Here is a 23,838-nt window from a genome sequence, read left to right on the forward strand (position 1 = left end):
CATGTTTTCTAAGTAGAAGCCAGTTACAAGGCAGCAGTGCTAGAGGTTGCAGGGAGTGGGGGTGGGGTGGGGATGGAGGGAAGAAGAGAGATTATAAATTAGAGGTGGTATTTCTCCTACATCTGCAGCTTTTCCACTGCCCCCCGCCCCCCCACCTCAGATTTCCAGTAGTTCTTTCTCCATTTCTCCACTCTGTTTTTTGTCTCTGTCCTTTACTTAATTTTAAAGTTCCCTTTGTCCATGAAATTTGGTAATTTTTCAATTCAATCCAGCTTCATTCTGGAAGTTTGCCTCAGGCAAAAAAATCATAAGACCATAGCTGTGCTTGCCTTATTGGTTCCTGAGGGCTTAGTTTAGATTAAAATGAAGAGCTCTTGTAGTAGGCACCTGCTGTTTAATAAAGACAACAGGATAAATCCACTGAAGTCTGTGACTCCACAGTCTCTGTCACTCTGCAAAGCATCAATCAGAGAAGCATAGTTAAGTGAAGGAGCTAACTGTGGAAGACAGGCAAAATAAATTCTCCAGCTTAATGATCTAACAGACAGGTGTAGTAGTTCATTATGCTGTAACTTGAAACAGGCCCTCATTCTGTTGGAGCTTGTGGTTCTGTCTATACGACTGGGCAGTTTTAAACTGGAAGTACACTAACCAATTGCTCATTATGAACATGCTGTAGTTTCAAATTTATATAGTAGCAAGAAATCAATTTCCCAAGTGTACATCTTCCCTCTAAGTTATACTCACCTCTCTTTTGGGTAGTTGGTCACTTCAGAATATTTGAAATTCTATCTCCTCTTCCCCCAAGGTACCTTCGTACTAAAGAAATCTGAAAAAAAATGTAAACAACAATAGCATCCAGGGCTATTCTGAATTAGCGACTGAGAAGCAGGAGGTCAGTGTGTATACCAGCCTATAAGGCAACCCATGTACATTGAACACTTTAATTTCAACCCACAAACTGTAACTTAAAATTTATCTTACATGCAAATTTAAATGGTTGTTAAATTTCTCTATTTCTGGATAAAGTCCAACAATATAGGAAAGGGATCATTATTCCTTAAATAATTTATTAACTCCCCTGCTCTTTTTTCCCTTCATGTATTTCCCAATTCCCTTTTGAAAGTTAATGAATCTGCTTCCACCACCCTCTCAGGCAGTGCATTCCAAATCATCCCAATTTACTGTGTAAATGAACCATTTTACTTACATACAGATCTATGTATGGTACAATTTTTGATATGTAAAGATCTTATTGTGTAGTGTCACTGTCATGACATTCTTGAAGGCTGCAACTGACACAATCTGAAACCATAAGCAGTGACAGAGTATACATACACATTGCTATTAAGATCTCATCTTCCTGTGGTGGTTTGCTTCATTCTAATATAGATAAATGCTGCAGAAATTTGGACACTGCTGGCCCCTATGTGTAGCACCAGCACCACTATTTATTTTGTCTTTCCAATTTATTCCCCCATCCTGAAGATACTAGCAATTGAGTACAGTTTCTCTCATGCAAATCACCATCTGATACCTCACCTACATGGTCACTCGGGCTTTCAAACTGGGGTCTGCAATGTAATCAGGAAAAATCATGATTCTGTCTGTTGATGCTGTAGTAAAGGTTACAGCCCTAAAACCCTAAAAAATCCGTTGTGGACCCACCTCTGTTGTTTCAGCTGGCAGCACTGAAATTCTTCTATTCAGAATATTGGCACCTGGACCCTTGCGACTCCAAAGATAGCAGCAGTAATATCCCTAGTTAGGTTGGTGATGAGTCTTTCCTAAAGCAATGGTCAGGCCCAAAGCTGTATACAGAATCAAGCTCTATATATAGCATCCCTGTCTTTATTCATATTGTTTCACTTCCTGAATGTCACTTACTTCACCAGGCTGTCCCCTGATTTCATGTTCATAATCTTCAAGGTAAAGAGATTTTAATCTGTACTGGGGCTGGTGATGGAATGGAGTGCTCCTGCCTGTTTTGCCTTCCCTGTGCGATATTTAAATCATTTTGTTGCAGTATCAAGGAACTTGTGAGGGTTATTGTGTCTCCATATAAAGGAAGCACCTTCTTGAACCCTAGCCTCAATATGGTTCTATCTATAATGCTTATGTGGTGCTTACTGTTCAATAGTACAGTCTGTGATTTAATGATCTGAAGGTTATATGTTTACACTTCATTTTGCATTTACATGATTATTTTCAATTCTTCCACTCATACTAAATCCTTTGTAGATACAGTCGTCTTCCCAAATAGTGCAATTTGCAAGCTCAGGTTTTGGTCAGTATGTTACATTTATATAATTTGTTTTAAAGTATGGATGCTCTTCCTGGACAAACACATGAAAAAAATACAACCTTTGCAAAAGACTAAACCACTAGTTTTCAAACTAGAGTCTATGGAAACACAAAATGGATGTGTTGATTATGTGAATGTTAAAATTCATTTCTACTTTATTTTATAACTCCCGCAGATAAATAATCTCATGGTGAGACATCATCAGGCCACAGGTTACAATCACAATGCTTTACACCCTTTAATAACTTTTACAATAAGGGGTATGCCAGTATTTGCAAGGGGTCCTCGAGACAGAAAAGACTAAAGTGACTGGCCCAGACAGTGAGTATGACAGGTTATTTTTCTGTGGGGGCTCCATCCTGTCATTACTGACCTTCACATGTGCAAACCTATAGCAGGTATCACTGGACAGCAGCAGTTGGATCTGAATGATTATTCCTTTCCCTACCCTACTAAGACTCCAGCTGAGATTAGCTAACTAAATACAGTCTGGAGATTAAATCTGGGAGCTGTATGACTCAGTGTAACATCAAGTGTTGCATTTATGCTTGCAGCCACAAGGAAAGACTCAGTATTTTGCAGGGTTGATATACCAGACTACTAAGTCAAAGGAAGGCAACTGCCATTGATGCAATTGGTGTGCCCTATGGCAGAGTGGAAATTTAATAGCAGATGCCCAAATGCATTGTGCCATCTTTAATATAAAAATAAATTGTGCAGGTTATGTTTCTTTACCAGGGTCTCAGTCAAAACCCAAACCTTCTGTACATGTATTTCCTTATATTTCCCAAGATGCAAAATACAAACATGAGATTTCCAATGAAGCTGCTTTCAGGACTCATTCACACCTTTATTATCTCAAAACTTGACCTTTCAAACACCCTCCTTGCTGCAATCCACAGCAATACAGGCTCAACTCATCCAGAATGTCACTGTTCTTGCCTCCTTAAAGCTGACAATTTCATCTCTCCAGTCCCTTCTGGATCTAATAGATCCATGGACCTTTTTTAATCAATCCAGTCAGGGAGAGATAGAGCAGCAGACATATTGGCAAATCTCAGAGAGGTGTAAAAATAATAGGGTAATAATAGGAGGGGATTTCAACTTCCCCAATATCAACTGGAATAGTCTTAGTACAAAAGGCTTTAAAGGGGGTGGATTTCTTAAAATACATACAGTAGAGCTATTTGAGCCAGTACGTAGGAAGTCCTACAAGAGAAGGGGCAATACTGGACCTAATCCTAGGGAATGAAGCCAGATAAGTGGTAGAAGTGTCAGTGAGGGATCATTTCGGATATAGTGACCATAACTCTGTAAGATTTAAGGTAGTTATGGAAAAGGACAAAGATGGACTGGAAATAAAGGTACTGAATTGGGGGAAGGCCAGTTTCAATATTCTTATCCTCATTCTTAAAATGCTTCCAGGGAATTCTTGCATCATCTGACCTCAATGACATTCTTCGGCTCTATCTCTTCCTCCACCTTAAGTACTGCTGTGCTCTTTTAGCCAACTTGCCTGTGCCCTTTTAGCAATTTTGCCCGAACCCTCTCAAAACTCCCTGCCAAGATCAATTTGCCTTACCTCCTCTCCTCCCATCCCCACAGAGTTTCAAAAGCCTATCAATGACTTATTTTCAACCATTTTATATAGGATTACATAGGATGTAGGAAACAGAACCAGGCCATTTGGCCCAAATAGTCCAGGCTAACGCTTATGCTCTACTCAATACTTCTCCCATCTTTTCTCATCTAAATCTATCATTGTAACCCTCTACTCCCTTCTCCCTCATAAGCGTGTCTAGCTTCCCCTTAAATGCATCTATACTACTCACTTCAACCACCCCTGTGATAGCGAGTTCCACATTCTCAACACTCTTTGGGTAAAAAGTTTCTTCCGAATTCTCTATTGAATTTCTTGGTGACTACCTTATATTGATGACCTCTAGTTACGTTCTTTCTCACAGTGGAAACATTTTCTCTGTATCCACTGTATTAAAACCTTTGATAATTTTGAAAGCCTCTGCTAGGTCACCACTCAGCCTTCTATTTTCAAAAGAAAAGAGACTTATCCTGTTCATCCTTTCCTGATATGTTCAGCCATGCATTTCTGGTATCATTTTCTCGGTTGTGCCCTTTAAACTCATTCTACAATTCTCCTTTCTTCTCAAGTCTCCATTTTCATTTAGCTGATGTGAAGCATTTTGGCATCTTTCCAATGCTAAAAACACTATATAAATGTAAATTGTTGGTTTACGTTCAACAAGTTATGTAGCATTACATAGTACTTACAGCACAGAAACAAGCCATTTGGTACAAAAGGTCCATGCCAGTGCTTATGCTTCACGAGTCTCCTAACCTTTTCATAGAACCCCATCAACATATCCCTCTATTCCTTTCTCCCTCATGTGTTTATCTAGATTCCTCTTAAATGCATCTATGCCAGTCACCTCACCTAGTCCCTTGGTGCAGTGAGTTCCACATTCTAACCACTCTCTGGGTGAAGAAGTTTCTCCTGAATTCCCTATTTGATTTATTAGTGACTATCATAAATCTATGGGCCTAGCTCTGGTGTCCCTGCAAGTGGAAACATCTTCTCTATGTCCTTTCAAACCATTTCATAATCTTAAAACCTCTACCAAATTTCCTCACATTAAAGGATTGCCTCAAGAGTACGTAGCCAGTTGAAAATTTGGATAATGAGCAAGAAAAAGGAGGGAAAGCACATTGAAAGGACTAAGGAGAAGGGTTTTGAGGAGCCATTTGACCATAGAAAGGCAGATGGAGTTAGGAAGTAGCTTTATTGCAGAATCCAGAGAACAGGCTGTGGTGGCTGTATTAACACTAAATAAAAACAGAAAGTGCTGGACATACTCAGCAGATCTGGCAGCATCTGTGGAGAGAGAAACAGAGTATGTCCGGCCTCCAATGGTGATGCAACAGTAGCAGGGAACAAGCAATACAGGTGTCAGAAGAATGGAGGTAGGCAAAGGGACAGTGGCTAGAGGAGGTCACTCAGTATGGGTGGCCGCAAGGTTAGGGAGGAATTTAAAGATGAAGAAATGGATCCTGAAGCCAATTCACTGCGGCAGAAGAGGCCAGTGCAGTTTGACAAGGATTTAGGGTGGGGGAGTGAGCATAGGCAATTGGTGTGAGGTAGCTGATTAATTTTACAGTTAATTAGACTAAAATCATAGATAATACAAAGCTACGGTGCAAAGTGAAATATTCAATTCAAAAACTGTGAAAATTTACACCAATCTCTGCCATTTGGCAAACTTCAGTGAGCTGAAGAGCCTCTAAAACAGCAAAACCCACAAGTCCCAATGAAAATCAAAACCAGGAACCAAACAAATTTCATGATGAACTGTTTGTATCTGTGAATAGAACAGCGAGGGTTGAAGGCTCCAGAATAAATAAGAGGCCAGGCAAACCCGCCCATGGGAAAGTCAAAGTCACTGAGGCTGTTTGCCAAGCGCCATGGATCTGGCTTCTGGAGACTCGCACAGGAAGAAAAACCCAAGGTTTTTACCCCTCCCTCCCCAAACCCCGTCTTTGCATTGAGAAAAAATTAATAAATAAATTAAAGTTCAGGTATTACAGCCTCCCCGGGATAAACACGAAGCTGGTGACTGGGCTGCATTTAAAAGCGTCTCTAATTAATCAATAAATGAATAAGCACCGGTCACTGCGGTGTATATGGGGACCCGAGACGAGGGGGTTAGAACTGGGGGAAAAGGCCGGGGATCCCCGGAGTTAACCGGGCCGGGCTGTCCACTTTGACCATTTTCCACGTAAACACATTAAAAGATGCGCACGGCGTCTGTCTCAATTTACCCCGAAACCGTTACCGACCTCCCCCATCTTGAGTCACCTCCCGACCCCCCGCAGTGGTGGTTTTATTTGCATCGCCAGTCGATGTTTACCTTCTGACAGAATCCAACTTTACCCCCCGCCGTCGCGGTCGTCACCGCCGCTGCCCCCACCCGTTGCGAACGGCCCGGCTCCGCTCCGCCCCTCCCCCTGGCTCCGCCCCCTCCCCCTGGCTCCGCCCCCTCCCCGCCCCTGTTCCCGGCCCCGCCCCCTCCCTCAGCGATCAGCGCCCCATTCCGGCCACTCCAAGTACTGCAAGTCTCACAAATAACAGCGGAGAACTTCCCCCCCCCCCACCTCTCTATTCCTTCCCAATAGCCAGGCAGCCCCAAAGTGCTTCCCAGCCAATCAGTTTTGAAATTGTAACCTCTTTCAGGAAGGATGGGAGGGTCCTTGAGAAAAGATTTACCAGAATGATTCCAGGGTTGAGAGATTTTAAGTACCAGGTTAGGTTAAGAAAGCTGGGGTTGTTCTCTTTAAAACAAAGGAGATTGAGGGGAGAGTTGTTCGAGCTGTACAAGATTACCACAGGCTTCGAAAAGGGAGACAAGGAAAAACTCCCCATTAGCTGATAGTACAAGAACTAGGGGACACAGATTTAAGGTTTAGGGCAAGAGATGCAGGAGGGTGGGAGGAAGAATTTTTTATGCAGGTAATGTTAATGATCTGGAACTCACTGTGTACAAGGGTGGTGGAAGCAGAGACGATCGATGTTTTCAAAAGGAAACTGGATAGACACTTGAGAGAAATAAAATTGCAGTGCTATGGGAAATGGGACTGACTGGATTGCTGTAGAGAGATCCGGCATGGACTTAATGGGCCAAATGGCCTCCTCCTGTGCCATTATGACTTTTGCTGTCTAGGCAAATGTGGTAACCAATTTGTTCACAGCCAAGTCTTGCAGATGGCACCAAGATGCATGATCAGTTTATCTGTTGTGATGGATGTCACACCTTGCCCACTGTAAGAACTCCTACTCATTGGAAAAAGTACCATGGGATATCCCAGCCACATCCCAGTGAACTAGACACTTCATCCCAGCACTGGAGTTCCAGCTATTTCAAAATTAAGTGCTAAATGTGGACCTCCCTCTGCCCCTACCCCCACCCCCACCCATGACTGCAACATGGATTTTCCCCCCTCCACTTTTTAAATCTCTCCACAATTTCCCACCTGCACCCTTGCTGTCAGCTTGGGCTCAGTGGGAGCACTCCTTACACTGTGGAAGAAGGTCATCAAACAGTATAACATTGAAGGAGACTGTTCATCCCATTGTACCTGTGTCAGCTCTTCAGTAGAGCTAGCCAATTAATCTCAGTCTCCTGCTCTTTCTCCATAGCCCTTTAATTTTTCAAAGTGACTCCTGGCAACGCAGAGCATGCGCAGAGCAATCGTGGACGTCATCAATGTGTGCGAACATTTGCCAGCCTACCGGTATGAATGCGCACATACACGCGCATGGTATCACCTTGCAATGACGTCTACACCCCTCTATAACCACCTCCATTCACCCATCTCCATTCACCCGAACAGTACTCCGATCCCTCCCACCATCCCTGGCCACTTGCTCCAGGCCTCCCAGCTCCCTCCCTCAACACTTCCTGCCCCCCCACCCCACTCACCACTGGCCTTTTCCCCACCCTCAGTCGCTTGCTCCAGACCTCGCCACTATTCACCCCCAAATCCCCTGGGCCGATCGTTCCCCGCTCCTCGCTTCCCCCCACCCCCACACCGCTCTCCAGCTGCTTGCTCCCTGCTTCCCCCACCCCTCTCCCTCCAGCCAGTAGCTCCAGGCCATGGCGCTTCCCTCCTCTTGGCCACTCGCTCCTATGTTGGCCCATCACCCATCACAGCCCGCCTTGATTCTTCGGATGGCACGGCAGAGAACGATCGAATGTGGGAGTGAGTGGCGAAGAGGAGGGAAGCAGCGTGGCCTGGAGCTAATGGCTGGGGGAGGGCGTGACAAGAAGCGGGGAGCGAGCGAGCGGCCGGAGTGTGTGGTAGAGGGGGGTAGAAGCGAGGAGCGGGGTATGATCGGCCGAGGAAAGGGGAGGTGGTGGGGAGCAGTGGCAAGGTCTGGAGTGAGCAGCTGGTGGGGGAGGGAAGCGGGGAGCAAGTGGCTGGAGGTGGGGGGGAGCAGCGAGGCTGGAGCGTGTGGCTAAGGGAAGGCAGTGGGGAGCCAGCGGCGAGAAGACGGGTGCAGGAGAGAGTGGCCATGAGAAGCGCAATGGCAGGTGGGAACGAGTGACTTGGGGGTGGGATGGAGGCGGCGATGGGGGGGGGGGGGGGTGCGGATTTTCGGGTTGAATTTGTTTTTTTGTGATAAATTGAGCAGCGCCATCTTTCATCCTGGTAGCTGTCTGAACGTTGCAGATAGTGATGTTTCAGTGGAAGAGGCTGCATTTGTGCATGTGCTAGTGCTGTGCCACCTAGTGGTTGCATTGTCAGCAAATGCAGCCTTAATTTTTTTCCCTTCAAGTATTTATATAATTCTCTTTTCAATATTATTGAATCCAATCCCTCCGCCCTTTCAAGCAGCGTGTTCCCGGTGACAAACTCACTGCATAAAAACTGTCTCCTCATATCACCTCTGGTTCATTTGGCAATCACCTTAAATGTGTCCTCTGGTAATGGACCCTTCTGCCACTGGAAACATTCTCTCCTCGTTAACTCAAACAAAACCATTCCTGATTTTTAACATCTCTATCAAATCTTCTCTTAACCTTCACTGTTCTGAGAACAATCCCAGCTTCTCCAGTCTCTCCACAAAACTGAAGTACCTAATCTCTCGAACTACTCTTATTAATCTTTCAAACACCTTGACATTCTTCCCAACGTGTGGTGTCCAGAATTGAACACAATACTCCAGCTGCGGACTGTTTTATAAAGGTTCAGCATAACTTCTTTGCTGTTATATTCTGTGCCTCTATTAATAAAGCTAATGATCCCAAGGCTTTTTAAAAGCCTTCTCAACTTGATCTACCACATTCAAAGTTCCGTGTGCATATACCCCAGGTCTCTGTTGTTGCACGCACATTAAAACTGTACCATTTAGTTTATATTGCCTCTCCTTATTTCTCCTACCAAAATGTATTAGTTCATATTTGGGTTAAATATCATCTGCCACCCATTTTACCAGTCTATCTATGTCCTCCTGAAAGTCTGCTCCTATCTTTCTCATGATTTTATTACATTTGAGTTTTGTAATGTTTGCAAACTTTGAGTTTGTGCCCTGTATAACCACGTCCAGATCATTTTATGTCAAAAAGAACAGTGGTCCTAATACCAAATCCTGGGGAACAATACTGTATATTTCCCTCCAGTCTGAAAAAAACATTTACCACAACATTCTGTTTCCTATCCCTGAGAAACTTTTCTATCCATGATGCCACTGTCCCTTTAATCCCAATTTTGCTAACAAATCTATTATGTGGTACTTTGGCAAACACCTTTTCAAAGTCCATATACACAATATCAAAGACATTAACCTTGCTAAACGTCTCCATTAATTGACCAAAGAACTCGATCAAGTTAGTCAAACACAATTTGGCAAATTAATTTCAAACTTGATTGCATTTTGGAAAAATAAAGTAATATATTACTTGGAAAAGAAGGAACTAAATGGAATACAGAAGCAAAGGGATCTGGGAGTACCGCTATACAAGTCATTGAGTCAGACAGCACAGAAACAGACCCTTCAGCCCATCGTGTCTGTGCTGGCCATCATGCACCTACCTATTCTAATCCCAATTTCCAGCACTTGGCCCATAGCCTTGTATGCTATGGCATTTCAAGTGCTCATCTAAATACTTCTTAAATGTTGTGAGGGTTCCTGCCTCTACCTCCTCTTCAGACAGTGCATTCCAGATTCCAATCACCCTCTGTGTGAAAAAATATTTCCTCAAATCCCCTCTAAATCTCCTGCCTCTTCCCTTAAATCTACCCCCCTGGTTATTGACCCCTCTGCTAAGGGAATCATGTCCCCCCTCAGCCTTCTCTGCTCTAAGGGAAACATCCCTAGCCTTTGCAGTCTCTCTTCCTGGCTGAAACGCTGCAGCCCAGGCAACATCCTGATGAATCTCCTCTGCACCTTCGCCAGTGCAATCACATCCTTCCTACAGTGTGGTGCCCAGAACTGTACACAGTACTCCAGCTGTGGCCTAACTAGCATTTTATACAGCTCCATCATAACCATTTGAAAATTTGTGTCAGAGCCCCTGCAATCTCCTCTCTGACCTCACATAACAGTCTGGGATACATCTCATCTGGGCATGGGGATTTATCCACTTTTAAGCCTGCTAAAACAGCTAATACTTCCTCCCTTTCAATACCAATATGTTCAAGTATATCACAATTCCCCTCCCTGATCTCTACACCTACAGCGTCCTTCTCCATAGTGAACACAGACGAAAAGTAATCATTTAAAACCTCACCTATGCCCTCCGGCTCCACACACAGATTGCCACTTTGGTCCCTAATGGGCCCTACTCTTTCCCTGCTTATCATCTTGCCCTTATTATACTTATAAAACGCCTTAGGATTTTCAATTATCTTACCCGTCAGTGTTTTTTCATGTTCACTCTCCTAATTACTTTTTTAAGTACCCCCCTACAATTTCTATATTCCTCTAGTGCCTCTGTTGTTTTCAGCACTCTGAATCTGCCATAAGCCTCCTTTTTTTCCCTTATCCAATCCTCTATATGCTTTGACATCCAGGGTTCCCTGGACTTGTTGGTCCTACCCTTCACCTTAACGGGTACATGTTGGCTTTGAACTCTCACTATTTCCTCTTTGAATGACTCCCACTGGTCTGATGTAAACTTTCCTACAAGAAGCTGCTCCCAGTCCACTTTGGCCAGATCCTGTTTTATCATACTGAAATCGGCCTTCCCCCAATTCAGTACCTTTATTTCCGGTCCATCTTTGTCCTTTTCCATAACTACCTTAAATTTTACAGAGTTATGGTCACTATCCCCGAAATGCTCCCCCACTGACATTTCTACCACTTGTCTGGCTTCATTCCCTAGGATTAGGTCCAGTACTGTCTCTTCTCTTGTAGGACTTTCTACGTACTGGCTCAAAAAGCTCTCCTGTATGCATTTTAAGAAATCTGCCCCCTTTAAGCCTTTTGCACTAAGACTATCCCAGTTGATATTAGGGAAGTTGAAATCCCCTCCTATTATTACCCTATTATTTTTACACCTCTCTGAGATTTGCCTATATATCTGCTCCTCTATCTCTCCCTGTTTGGAGGTCTGTAGTACACTCCCAGCCAAATGATTGCCCCCTTTTTGTTTTTAAGTTCTACTCATATGGCCTCATTTGAGGAACCTTCTAAGATATCATCCCTCCTTACTGCAGTAATTGACTCCTTGATCAACAGTGCAATACCATCTCCTCTTTTATCCCCTCCCCTGTCACGCCTGAAGATTCTATACCCTGGAATACTGAGCTACCAGTCCTGCCCTTCCCTCAACCATGTCTCTGGGATAGCAAGATCATAATCCCATGTGTTAATCTATGCCCTCAATTCATCTGCCTTACTAGTAAGACTCCTTGCATTAAAATTGATGCAATCCAGCCATGCATTTTGCACTTGTGCCTTAACAGGTCGATATTTGCTCTGCCTTTCAGACTGACTCAGTTTCTCTTCTATATTTGACTGAGCATCACCCCCTACTGTATGTCCACTCTGTATCCCATCCTCCTGCCAAATTAGTTTAAACCCCCCCCCCCGCAATTGCTAAATTACTAATTGTTAAAAGTAATGACACAGGTTAGTAACACCATAAAAAAAAACAAGCACTGGAGTTTATTTCTAGAAGGATAGATTGAAAAGTCGAGAGGATATGCTAAACTTGTATCAAACCTTGGTTCTGTCACACAAAGTACTGTGCACAGTTATCATAGTCATAGTCATAGAGCGATACAGCACTGAAACAGGCCCTTTGGCCCACTGAGTCTGTGCCAACCAACAACCACCCATTTATACTAATCCTACATTAATCCCATATTCCCTACCACATCCCCACCATTCTCCTACCACCTACCTACACTAGGGGCAATTTACAATGGCCAATTTACCTATCAACCTGCAATTCTTTGGCTGTGGGAGGAAACCAGAGCACCCGGCGGAAACCCACGCGGTCACAGGGAGAACTTGCAAACTCCGCACAGACAGTACCCAGAATCCAACCCGGGTCGCTGGAGCTGTGAGGCTGCGGTGCTAACCGCTGTGCCACTGTGCCGCCTCTGGATAGCGGATCGCGGCGCAGGGGCTGGTAAAATCCTGCAGGGAGAGGCCCGCCTCGACCCGCGACGTCGAGAAGGGCCTGCCACAAATTACCGGTGGCAGGGGGACCTTGGTGCGGCACCCCCCCGCCGCACAGCGGTGGCACCCCAATTACAATATGTTAAACGGTACTTACCTCTGCAGACTATGCAGCCCACCGCCGCTCCATTGACACTTCAGCATTTTTCACTGAACAGGCAGCTGTCACGTGCCATCCTGTTCACGATTTGAAAAGCCGGCGGGTCCACAGAGGCAGAAGGTTTCGCGGCAGAAGGTAAGTTCCTTTTCAGGGGTCTCACTCTGCATTCTTAAAGGGAGGAGGAAGGGGGATTACACAGGTCCCACTCTGAATACTGGAAGGGAGGAGGGAGAGGGGGATACACAGGCGTCTCACCCTGCATTCATAAAGGGACGGGATCTAGGATTACTGGAGGGAAAGCTCTGTTAACAGTCTACGCTCTGTGTTTGTTTGTGTTTGTGAAGGAACAATGGCACCCTAGGCACCCTGTGTGTGGGGACAGTGCCAGAAAGGGCAGGAGCATTAAGGTTATATGGATGGTGGGGGCAATCAATTCAGCTGGTAGGATCTTGGTGTGGTCATGCGGTGCCACTCTGAGTGTTGGCCAAGATGGGCAATGCCATCCCATGCCACATAGTTGATCCAGGCAAGCAGCGGATGTACCTGTCAACACCAATCCCTGACCTGTTAGGAACCTTCGAATACATGAAGGGTTCAACTTTATTTATCACATGGAGAAGGGTATGGCTCATCCTACATTGTGTGATCATCTGCTCGTGAGGATCCGTATGTGCCTGAAGCAATACCAACAGGCAGCTGTGATCCACGTAGAGGCCCCCAGTCATGAGCAGCAGCCCCCAAGGAAAGCTCGCCATTAAGACTGCCGTGCATCTACAGGTCCCACATGACATGCCATCGGATGTCAGAGCACCAGTGTCAGAGGCAATTGCGCACATCGAGAGTGTGGTGACACATCTCTGTGCACTGCTCAAGGATGACCTGCAGCCCATGGGCTCAGGTGGACATCCCATGCCTTTGTTCCTCATAGTGGCAGCAGTTCTCAGGCCTGACGCCTCTGCAGCCTTTCAGGGGCCCAACAGAGACCTTTGTGGGGTCACAAGTCAGCAGTGCACCGTTGCATGAGGGAAGTCACCAATGCCCTGCACCGGAGGGCCAGTGAGTATGTCTGCTTCAGGACGGACTCTCACATCCAAGCCCAGAGGGCCATTGGTTCTGGCACCATTGCCGGAGAACCATAGGTTGTAATGATCATAGACTGCACTCATGTGGCCATCAGGCCTCCCTCCAGGCTACCGCCTGCAGACATCACCATTAAAGGAGCCCTCTCAATCTAGGTGAAGCTGGTATGTGATCACTGCAGATGCTTGCTGCGAGTGTGTGACCACTTCTCAGGCAGCTGCCATGACACCTGGGTCTTGCGCCAGTCCCAGTTGCCACTGCTGTTCACTGAACTGGTTCAGATGGAGGGGTGGCTACTTGGAGATAAGGGCTATCCTTTGCAGACATGGCTCCCAACACCGGTGAGAGACTCCACCACTGCTGCAGAGGAGAAATACAATGCCAGCCACTGAGCTACATGAACCATTATTGAGAAGGAGATTGGCATGCTGAAAGTGTGCTTCCAATGCCTGGATTGATAGGGTGATGCCCTGTACTACGGGCCGAAAAGGCCAGCTCCTTTCTTTGCTGATCTGCACAACTACACACTCAACAGGGGCCAGGCCTGGCACAGTGAGGAGAGACGCCAACAGGATTCCTCCTTGGACTATGAGGATGCTGAGGACCTACAACATGAAAGACGCATGGGAGGGCAGATAGCGCCCAGGCTCTGCACGCAGGGATAGCAGTAAGCTAGGGACATACGGCAGTGGCTTATCAGACAAAGGCCGTCTGCTCCTTAGGAACCGACATGAGCTCTGCAAGCCACACATCACCCTCGCTCACCTGCTGTGCACCAGTCCACATTTGCAGCATCCCTGTGTAAACCATTAGAGGCAGCAGCTGACTGAGCCAATGTCCATGTCACTGCATCCGTGAAGACGCTCATGAGTAATGGTAGTGTGGCAATGATGTTATTGCATACGTCGGCTCCCCTCAGGGTCAACGGTGCAAAGGGATGTGACATTGGCACGACATGCTGGCACACATCATTCGCACAGAGAAAAGGACACACATGTTGGTGAGGAACATTTAGTGAAAGACGTATTTACATTGCTGTGACACCCATGCATTCCCATTTGTGTCAGTGTGTTCTCTGCAAACTTCTGTAATACCTTTTATGGTATATTTCAGTCCCACATCCTGGAATGTGCAAAGTTAAGATTATTCACCCAGGTGTGGCACACCTGCAAGAAGGAATGTTACACTTGAGTGGAAGAAGAGGGTCGCAACTTCACAGGAAAGTGGCACATGACAGGGTAAGTATGTGGCAGCAAAGCGGAAAGTGCTGAGGTAACTCAGCAGATCAGGCAGCATCTGTGGAGACAGAAGCAGAGTTAACTTTCAGGTCTGTGAACTTGGGCGACCTAACAGGAGTCATTAAAATTAGTTTCGATAAAGTAGACACAGAAAATGTTTCCACTTGTGGCCAACAGCAAAGCAAGAGACCATGAACTTAAGATGGTCAAGAAATCAAATAGGAAATTCAGAAGAAACCTCTTTACGCAGAGAGTGGTGAGAATGTAGAATTCAATACCATAGAGATTAGTTGTGGCGAAAAGTATAGATAAATTGAAGGGGATGCTCAAAAAGCCTATGAGGGAGAAGAGAATAGAGGGTAATGCTGACAAAATCAGATAAGGAAAGATGGGAGGAGGCTCGAGTGGAGCATAAATGTCAGTTTAGACCAAATGTCCTCTTTTTGTGCTGTATATTCTATGACTTGCTTTTAACAAATATGGGTTGAATTTCCTTTATTAGCCCATATTTTTCCAAATGCCAATTAATTTTATCCCAGATTATTGTTTCTAAAGGTTTCCCCACATACATTAGGCTGACTGACCTTAGTTGCGCGTTCAAGCCCCACTCCAGAGACTGGAGCACATCATCTATGCTGGCACTACAGCATAATACCGAGGGAGTGCTGCACTGTTGGAGGTGCCAGCTTTCAGATGAGATGTTAAACTGAGATCCAGTCTGCTCCCTCAGGTAAACTGAATAGTATTATTGAATCTTTTAAAAGAAGAGCAAGGGAGTTCTCCGGGTGTCTCAGAATCATAGAATTCTTACAGCGCAGAAGGAGACCATTTGGCCCATTGTGTCTGCACTGGCTCTCTGAATGAGCAATTCACCTAGTTCCATTCCCCCGCCTTCTCCCCCTAACCCTGCACATTCTCCCTTTTCATATAACTGTCTAATTCCCTTTTGAATGCTTCAATTCAACCTGCTTCCACCACATTCTCAGGCAGCGCATTCCAGACCTTAAGCACTCGCTGTGTGAAAAAGTTTGTCCTCATGTCACATTTGCTTCTCTTATCCGTTACTTTAAATCTGTGCTGTCTCGTTCTTGATCCTTTCACAAGTGGGAACAGTTTCCCCCTGTCTAGACTCCTCATGATTTTGAATACCTCTACCAATCACCTCTCAGCTTTCTCCAAGGAAAACAGTTCCAAATTTTCCAGTCTATCTTCATCCCTAGAATCATTATCGTGAATCTTTTCTCTACTCTCTCCAATGCCTTCATGTCTTTCCTAAAGGGCAGCGCCCAGAACTGGATGCAGTACTCCAGCTGAGGCTGAACTAGTTCACTTATACAAGTTCAACATAACTTCCTTGCTGTTGTACTCTATGCCCCTATTAATAAAGCCCAGGATTCTGTATGCTTTATTAACCATTCTCTCAGCCTGTCCAGCCACCTTCAATGACTTATGCACATCTACACCCAGGTCCCTCTGCTCCTGCATCCCCTTTAGAATTGTACCCTTTATTTTATATTGTCTCTCCATATTCTTCCTATCAAAATTAATCACTTCATATTTCTCCGCATTGAACTTCATCTGCCACCTATCCGCCCATTCCACCAATTTGTCTATATCCTTTTGCAATTCTACACTATCCTCACAGTTCACAATGTTTCCAAGTTTTGTATCATCCGCAAACTTTGAAATTGTGCCCTGTACACCAAGGTCTAGGTCATTGATATTTATCAGGAAAAGCAAGGGTCCCAACACTGACCCCTGGGGAACTCCACTACAAACCTTCCTCCAGCCTGAAAAACATCCATTTGTTTCCTGTCACTCAGCCAATTCTGTATCCATTTTGCTACCGTCCCTTTTATTCCATAAGCTATAACTTTGCTCACAAGTCTGTTGTGTGACATTGTATCAAACACCTTTTGAAAGTCCATATACACCACATCAGCAGCATCGCCCTCATCAACTCTCTTTGTTACCTCCTCAAAAAACTCCAGCAAGTTAGTTAAACATGATTTTCCCTTTAGAAATCCATGTTGGCTTTCCTTAATTAACTCACATTTGTCCATGTAACTTAATTTTGTCCCGAATTATTCTTTCTAGAAGTTTCCCCACCACAAAAGCTAAACTGACTGGCCTGTAGTTGCTGGGCTTATCTTTACACCCTTTTTTGAACATGATGTAACATCTGCAATTCTCCAGTTCTCTGGCACCACCCCCAAGTCTAAGGAAAACTGAAAAATTATGGCCAGTGCCTCCGTGATTTCTGCCTTCACTTCCCTCAGTATCCCTGGATGCATCTTATCCGGTCCTGGTGCTTTATCCACTTTAAGTACAGACAGCCTATCTAATACATACTCCTTATCAATTTTAAACCCTTCCAGTGTCTGGGTTGCATCTTCTTTCTTAGTAAAAACAGATGCAAAGTATTCATTTAATACCTTAGCTATGCCCTCTGCTTCCATGTGTAAATCTCCTTTATGGTCCCTAATCGGCCCAACTCCTCCTTTTACCACTTTTTTACTATTTATATGCCTCTAGAAAACTTTGGGATTCCGTTTAATGTTAGCTGCCAGTCTCTTTTCATGCTCTCTCTTTGCTTCTCTTATTGGCTTTTCACTTCCCCGCTGTATTCTATATTTTCTACCTCGCATCTGTCATAAGCACACTTTTTCTTTATCTTAATCTCTACCTCTTTTGTCATCCAGGGGACTCTGGATTTGTTTGCCCGAACCTTCCCCTTCGAGGGAACATACTTTGACTGTGCCTGAACTCTCTCTTCTTTGAAGGCAATCCATTGTTCAACTATTGTTTTTCCTGCCAACCTTTGGCTCCAATTTATTTGTCTCAGATCTGTACTTACCCCATTGAAGTTGGCTTTCCCCCAGTTAATTATTCTTACACTGGATTGTTCTTTGTCCTTTTCCATAGTCAGCCTAAACCTTATGATACAATGATCACTATAAAGCCTGCTACCCAACCCAAGCCCGACGGGACCGAACGACAATGCGCCAGGTTCAGGTCGGGTTGGGTTGCACTTCCGAGTCCGGCATTCGGGCTCGGGTCGGGCCAGGTCGAACTATTGCAGGTAAGTGGCTCCAATGTTAATTTAATTTTTGGACTCGAAGGGTGGTTTTGTTACAGTTATTTTAAGCTTGTGCAGATCAGTAACAAAGGTGAAAAACGGAAAGTAAGTTAACTGATGGTAGGGTCAGGTCGAGCGTGGGAAAAAACTGAAGGACACGGGCCAGGTCGGGTTTTTTTTTGCAGACTCAAGCAGGCCTTTAGATCACTGTCCCCTAAATGCTCTCCTACAGATACTTGATCCACTTGGCCCACCTCATTCCCAAGAACCAGGTCTAGCCATGCCTCCTTTCCCATTGGACTAGAAACATACTGCTGTAGAAAATTTTCCTGAACACACTCTAGGAACTCTTGCCCCTTTCTGCCCTTCACACTACTACTATCCCAGTCTATGTCTGGATAATTAAAGTCCCCCATTATAAATACCCTATAATATCCTGCTGACATCTATCCTTCAACCAACACCTAAACACAGAAGGTCTGGTCATTTATTTTATTACTGTTTACTTTGCCCAAATTGGCTGCCACATTTCCCTGCAACAGTGACTGCACTTCAAAAAGTACTTCATTGGCTGTAAAGCACTTTAGGACAACTGGAGTTTGTGAGAGGTGCTATATAAATGCAAGTTCCTTCTTCCTTTAAGTAACACCTTCTTGGTTAGTAGACTCTTGCGAGTGAAAGTCTATGTGTAGGATTTAAATAATTCATATTTCACCTGTGATGGGAAGTTTTGCATTAACAAACCAGAGGGATTACAGATGTGAGCGTCTTGAATTTATGAAAGAACGCCTAGAATTCACAAGTCACAAGATCCTGTTTGCTTTCAAGTCACACATTCCCTACTGCAATGCAAAGGACAGCTATAAATTAATTCTGATTCAATATCACATCCACCAAGGGTCACACTGGTTCACTTGAAACTGTAAAGTTATCATTCAGATTTTGAGTTGAATTTGAAATTTAACTGGCCTCGTGCAGAGTCGCGTGGCTGACGCTTGAACTTTTAGACCTTATTTCTCACCATATAAAACATGACTATGAGTAAGCAAAAGAAGGGAAGTTCATCAAATGAGATCTGTGCAAACTGAAACACCCAATAATACACAATATGTGCAGAGCTGATTGTGATGCCGATTTAAGTAGCAGGATTATTTTTATATATGTGAACTGCAATATTGTCTCATTAAACCAAAACACATTTTAAATAAAGAATTTTAGTTTTTGAAACAAAATAAGGCATGCTGAGTACAAGGGCCCTTAACCAACCGTTATAGCGAAATGTAGGAAATAGAATGTCCAATGTACACATGCAGATTCTGTCTTTGGAATGCATCCCTTGACCAAATGTATACTCAATTACTGAGTTACTATCACCAAAGAATTTTTAACAAAATAAATGATCAATATTCAGGTGCTTAATTCTGTCTTAACTAATTCAGCCAGGGTAGTGTTAAAGATACTACAATTGACCTCAGTGCCTTGCGTTAGAGGTGAAAATTGGCCCGGGCTCCTGCTCGTAGCCAGGGACACTTGCTGATAGCTCTTATGTGAATAATAAGATAATTAAATTAAAAGAGAGGAGTAGCTAATGAGAAAAAAAATTCTTCCCTTTCTACTGGTCTCCCACATTATGCATCACCAATAACCAAGAGGGCAGCCAACATACTTCCTGGTGTCCACCAGTGCTGCTCTGAAACCAGCCACATGGATTTTAACTCTATTGTTGAAATCGTTTCCTCAACTTGAGAGCTGGTGTTCCAAATTTGTCCCATTTATTTGCCTCGCAGGTTGGATTTGGCATTCAGGCCGTAACTCTGGAATAGCTGCATGTGCCCAAGATTTGCGCAGTAGTTTTGAAGGTACATTTGAGACTTTAAATTTTCAGCTGTGAAGGAGCGGGGGCATTGACATTGATTATAGAAGAAATATTCAGCATTTAAAATTGCTCCAAAGCATCACCATGTGGCCAGAGCCTCAAACTGCATCCAGACTGAAATAAAAACAGAAAGTGCTGGCAGCATCTGTGGAGAGAGAAGAAGAGTTAACGTTTCAGGTCTGTGACCTTTCATCAGAATGGACTGAAAGCGGTTACAATGCATCACATAATGTCAAGTAACATCAGAAAATCTATTGGGGCATTGTCACCAACAAGTGTCACATTTCTTACATTTCTGAGTTAACTTACATCAAATAGAACTTCCATTTTCTATTCTCATTGTTTCGGAAGGATAAGGCTTGCCTTTTATAAGGTGTGTTCAACCAGTACGAGAAACCAGACTCTGTTTACTGAAATGAAAACTGATATGCGCCTATTACTGTAAAAATAATTCTTTGCATGAGGGTAACATTCCACACACGTGGCCAAAACATTGTGGGGGAGGGAGGAAGAAAATAGATGAAGGGGAAAAAGGCAAGAAGAGCAATTAAATTAGTTAATGCTAAATGTTTCTTAACCCCAGATTAGACAGAAAAAGGTGAGACTTACCTTGCAGCAGAAAAGTTAGCTTTCTCCTCTGATCTTAGAAAAGCCATTGCACATCTCAGACTAACCAAACATTCATTCAACATGACCTCAACCAGTCATAGCTCTGTACTGCACAATGATGATTGGCAATCTTTGGGTGCAGAATAAGCATTATGGAAAATCGGCCTTCAATGCTTAGTATAAGTCCAATTTAACCATTTTACACAGCTTAATGGGTTAAAATTTTGATAATGTACAGATGGCAATGTATAAGCACAGATAAATACAGAAATTATAGTCTAAGTTTAGACCATCCTATTGCAACTAAGTCAATTGTGCAGCAAATATTTATGGTCCTACTGATTTAATGTGGTTGCATCTCATTGTGGTGACACTGACAATACAATATGCACGCTGCATTTAGATGGAGTTTTCTTAGGAGACCCAGGCCACGAAATTGGACAGGGCCAAAAAAGGGGCATCAGAATCATAGGGCTGAATTTAGCGAACCTGTTGCGGGTCCCAGCGGTGGACCCTGTTATGACCAGGTGAGAAAGAGGTCTAGGGGTTCTCTTTCAGCCTTCACCTGGTCTTACTGTAACAGGATTTTGTTTTTAAACACACTGTTTTAAGCTCCCCCCGGTGAATCCTTGTTCACCGCTTTCCAATTATAAAGCAAAGAAATGAGCACAAAAAGGCTTTCTTAGATTTAAAGAAGAAAAGTGAAATTTATTTAAACTTAAACTCTAATTTGGTTAACGCCTTCGGATACACACCGCACCCCACACTAGCATGCATACGCGATATGCACATGCCAATAGAGACAGAAAAGAGCAGAAGAAAAATAGCAGAGAGGTTTGAGGCAATCTCTGAAGAGGGATTTTTGTTACTGTGCTTCGAGCTCGCTGTAGTTCTTGCTGGTAGGTAGATCTTGCTTTTCGTTGGGGCCCAGTATTCTTCTTAAACCTTGTTCACTGTAGGAGACTTTTTTCTCTCGGCGTTCATATGTCTTCAATGGATTCCAAAGTTGGTGAGAGAGATGAGAGCAGACAGGAGAGGCTGTGGCGAGCCAACCAGGAGAGGTCTTTTCAATCCAGGAGCAAACAGCTTTCCGAGTTCAAATTCTCTGTGGCTAGTTCAAAAAAAACCTGCAACAGTTAGTCATGTGACTAAACTGGTCTGACCACATCTGTTTGTCTATTCAGCCATCTTAGCAGTCAACTTGGAATGCGCGCTCCTCCACCCTCAATGTCTGGTAATCAAAAGTCCATTGTGGATTGAATGTGTCAGGGCATGGTCCCTTTTAAGTACTGTCTGTAAATATGCAAATGTCTTTCCAGTCAGGGGTCTGGTTTTTTTTTTAAAAGCAAGTTCTTTCTTTACTCCAGTCACAGTTTAAAAATCAATGTTCATGTGGCGAAATTAATCTGCCTCATTCTTGGCAGGTGGGGGGCCTAGCATGACAACCTTGAAGTGGGCGCGTCACCACTCATCACGTGTGCAGCAGTCCCACCACAATCACATGGTGGGTGGCCAATTATCATAATGCAGGCGTAGCACCTGTCCAATCACGCAATGGGGGCGGGCTTCAAGGCACCGAATACAGCGAGAGATGACTCCGGAGCAGCTGCTGCCGCCACATTTAGAACCGTGCCAGCATTGCTGCCTTTGAGTCATTTGCGGTTTCCCGTTTTCTGTTGAAACCAGTGTTGGAGTGACTCCTGGACACACCCCCACCCCTCCCATGCCGTGCCCACGCCGCAGTATGGCAGAAGCAGGAGACAGGGTGGCTCCACAATTCAGCAACGCCTACCTGGAGATTCTCCTTCAGGCTGCAAGGGAAAGATGGGAGGTCCTATTCCCCAGGGATGGCGAGAGGAGATCCTCCTGCCTGACCAAGCAATCCCTGAATGGAGATCACAGAGGAGGTCAGCAGCCATGGGTTCACCCCCTGGACATGGGTCCAGTGCAGAAAGAGTCAATGACCTCCTTCGTTCTGCCAAGGTGAGTGCTCCACACATCTCTACTTTTTGGGGATTGCATGTGGCTACACAGGAGGAGGCGGGAAATGGGGAGGGAGGCACCATAAAGGTGTTGGAAAAGGAAGTTGGGAATCACCACATCCTGCCAGATGAATGGCTGCGTCTTGGCTACAGGCCACCTTCTTTCAAGGCTCACCCCATTATCTCCCCTAAGAGCTGACGTGGGGATGAGCTATAAAGGATACCCCAGCAGGGGATGAGGGGTACTACTAGCAGAACTGTCCTGTTGTTCTTTCTGCGACGTATTACTATCTCCCTCTTTCCACTTGCAGGATGTGTGCTCCAAACTCCAAGGAGATCTCAAGGACTGGTGGACTGCCAATCTCAGGCATGAGAGTACATGGCTTCTTCCATCGAGAGTTTAATAAACCTCCTGGAGAGCCAGATCCCGCAGATGCACGTAGACCTGCTCACCATCGCCTTGGCCATGAGTTCAATGCTGCAGTGGCAAGGCGAGAGAAGGACAAGATACTTGGAATCTTTTCCAGGTCCTTGACCTTCTCTGATGAGCAGGGAGATTCAAGTGAGTCTTGAAAGGGAGGAGGAGAGGCTGACCGTCAAAACCTGGGGGCTCCCCTCAGGGTGCTCGGAGTGTGGACACTGGCTCCTCAGCCCTTCCGCCAGTGGGCCCAGCTCCATTAGCCATGACACCTGAGGAGTTTCCTGCAGGAAACCCTCAGGCAGTCAGAAGATGTCGGCCAAAGTCATCACAGGCCAAGGGGCAGCCTGATCAGCAGCCTGCTTCCAGCCCAGCTGCTAGCGCTGGGGTCATACCTCATAGAAGCACTTGACAACATATTTTAAAAAGCACCTAGACACACTTGGGGTTTCACGGGTGTTTGAAATTTGCCATTTGTTTTCTGTTATAAAGTTTGATTATTGAAGTTAACATTCATTGCGGAAAATGCTTATTCTTTCATGTCTTAATTGTGAGATAGTGACTTCACCCTTCTCCCTTAGTGAGCTGCCAGTGTAGGCACAGCCCTCCTTTGGTAAGCGTCTCACATGAACCAAAGTACATGGTTAAGCTGGGTGCTAGGCACGGAACCTATATAGAAATAAGGCGACAAACTGAATGCATTGAGGTGAGTCTTTATTGATTTCATGATGAGAGGCCATCATGGTGGCTGGAAGCAGGCAAGTATGTGACTGTCTCTTGCCTCATCACTCAATGTGCCTGGCCTCCAGTACAAGGGGCTCAACATCCAGTCCTGCTTGCTCATTAGCCTCCTCCTCGTTGGTGGAGGAGTGGCGTTCAATCACGTCCTTGTCATGCAAGGCCTCCCCCTCTGCAGTACTAAATTGTGTGGAGCACAGCAGACCACCACG

At 44.8% G+C, this 23,838-nt stretch overlaps 1 protein-coding gene across 5 annotated transcripts in view; it reads right to left on the reverse strand.

The window, feature by feature from the left end:
• The window catches only part of tmem106a (transmembrane protein 106A), a 31,548-nt gene extending 25,235 nt beyond the window's left edge, over positions 1-6,313 (reverse strand). Inside the window, exons 1-3 of one of the 5 annotated variants that reach the window (XM_068013363.1) lie at positions 6,229-6,313; positions 748-829; positions 330-452 (exon numbers count right to left, since the gene is read on the reverse strand). The gene's annotated coding sequence lies outside the window, so the exon portion shown is untranslated. The other 4 variants (XM_068013359.1, XM_068013360.1, XM_068013361.1 and 1 more) reach the window with 4 other exon arrangements.
• Between the last annotated feature and the right edge of the window lie 17,525 nt (positions 6,314-23,838).

This window comes from Heterodontus francisci, chromosome 33 (genome assembly GCF_036365525.1).
Source record: "Heterodontus francisci isolate sHetFra1 chromosome 33, sHetFra1.hap1, whole genome shotgun sequence".
NCBI classification, from domain to species: domain Eukaryota; kingdom Metazoa; phylum Chordata; class Chondrichthyes; order Heterodontiformes; family Heterodontidae; genus Heterodontus; species Heterodontus francisci.